Raw genomic sequence first — 2,564 nt, forward strand, 5'->3', positions numbered from 1 at the left:
ACAATATGGTACATTTGAATATATTTACTATAACATTCTGAGTCAGGAACTGAATTTTTGATAAACATAGACTTATCTGAGAAGCCAAGTAATGTTATAATCCATCCTCTTGCATACAATAGACAAATAATATGTCAGACCTGACTCAGAGCAACCCCTCCCTGGGTTTCTGAGGCAGTATCACTACAGGCTCCCAATAATATGTATACTTGTGGAAAACAACACCTTTATAAATTAACATTGTTGTCTGGCCAATTTGTACCTTAGCCAGTAGTTGTTGTTGTTATGTGCCGTCGAATTGGACCTGATTCATAGCAACCCCTCCTTGGGTTTCTGAAGCAGTATCACTACAGGCTCCCAATAATATGTATACTTGTGGAAAACAACACCTTTATAAATTAACATTGTTGTCTGGCCAATTTGTACCTTAGCCAGTAGTTGTTGTTGTTATGTGCCGTCGAATTGGACCTGATTCATAGCAACCCCTCCTTGGGTTTCCGAGGCAGAATCACTATGGAAGTAGATTGTCCCATCTTCCTTCCAAGGAGTGGCTGGTGGGTTTAAACCACCAGCATTCTGGTTAGTAGTCAAGTGCCTTAGGCACTATGCTACCCAGTCGCATTTCTCAAATGTGTATATAAGCAATGTGCTAATGGGCCATCAAATATAGTCCTGCTCTAAGAATTTCACCAATTAATATGAAGCTATAATGACTTTTGAGTAACATTCAAATTACTGAGACACATAAAAAGAAGTGAAAGTAAATTTGATAAAATATGTTCCTTAAATGGTATAAAGTGTTAACTTTTTACCAAGAATGTAAAATACAAACGTGTGTGTGTATACATACACATTGCAAAACACAGCAGACAGTAAGGTAAGATGTAAAATACATGAATTCAACAATAATGAAGACTATTAAAAACAAAATATTAATTCTTAAAAGATTTAGAATGATTACACAAAAACAAGATTCTAAACTTACCAAAACCTTGTTATTCATCAATTCTTTCATTGCATCTTCATTTCTTCCTTTAATACCATTGTTTCAACAAAAGCTGGCAGTGCTTACTCATTTATGCCAAGAAATTTAGAAGATAGCTACCTGGCCAACCAGCTGGAAGAGATGTATATTTGGGCTCATTCCCAAAAAAAGTGATCCAAGAGAATGTGGAAATTATTGAACAGTATTATTAATATGAAACATGAGTAAAATTTTGTTTAAGATAATTCAAAAACATTTGCAGCAGTGTATTGACAGAGAGCTTCCAGAAATTGAAGCTGGATTCAGAAGAGGATGTAGAAGAAGAGATATTATTGCTGATGTCAGGTTGATCTTGGCTTAAAGCAATGAATACCAGACAAATGTTTACCTGTGTTTTCTTAACTGTGCAAAGACATTTGACTGTGTGAATCAAAACAAATTATGGATAACATTGTGAAAAATGGGAATTCCCGAACACTTGATTGTGCTCATAAGAAACCTGTGTTGTTGTTGTTGTTGTTGTTGTGTGCCGTCGAGTCAGCCCTGACTCATAGCGACCCCTCCTTGGGTTTCCGAGGCAGCAGCACTGCGGAAGTAGGATTGCCCAACCTTCCTTCCGAGGAGTGGCTAGTGCATTTGAACCGCCAGCCTTCTGGTTAGCAGTCAAGTGCCTTAGCCACTACGCTACCAGAGCTTCCAAGAAACCTGTACACAGGCAAAAAGGCTGTCATTCTAACAGAACAAGGGGATACTCTATGGTTTAAAATCAAGTAGGGTGTGCATCAGGGTTGTAGACTTTTATGATATTTATTCAATCTGTATTCTGAACAAATAAACTGAGAAGCTGGACTATATGAAAAAAAAAAAAAAAACATGGCATCAGGATTAGAGGAAGACTCATTAACAACCTGTGATATGCAGATGACATACCCTTGCTTGCTGAAAGTGAAGATGACTGGAACTCCTTATAGGTGGAGATCAAAGCCTGCAGTCTCCATTAAGGGTTATACCTCAGCATAAAGAAAACAAAAGTCCTCACAACTGGACCAAGAAGTAATATCACAGTAAATGGAGAAAAGATTGAAGTGGTCAAAGATTTCATCTTACTTAAATTCACAATCAACACCCATGGAAGCAGCTTGCAAGAAATCAGATGACAAGTAAATAGAAGCACCAGTTGATCCAGCAATCCCATTACTAAGGGTATATCCTAAAGAAGTGAGAGCCAGGACACCAATAGATGCAGGCACATCCATATTCATCGCAGCACTATTCCCAATGGCAGAGATGGAAACAACCTAAGTGCCCACCAATGGAGGAATGGATAACCAAACTGTGGTATATACACACAATGGAATGCTTTGGAATACTAAAGAATAATGTAGAATCTGCAAAATACTGCATAACATGGATGAACTTGGAGGATATTATGCTGAGGGAAATAAGTCAATCACAGAAGAACAAATATTGTATTGTTGTTGTTGTTGTTATGTGCCGTGCAGTTGGCCACGACTCATAGCTACCCCTCCTTGGCTTTTTGAGGCAGTATCACTACAGAAGTAGATTGCCCAACCTTCCT

Source organism: Orycteropus afer, unplaced genomic scaffold (genome assembly GCF_000298275.1).
Source record: "Orycteropus afer afer isolate SDZICR_OR568_19922 unplaced genomic scaffold, OryAfe1.0 scaffold00062, whole genome shotgun sequence".
Lineage (NCBI taxonomy): Eukaryota > Metazoa > Chordata > Mammalia > Tubulidentata > Orycteropodidae > Orycteropus > Orycteropus afer.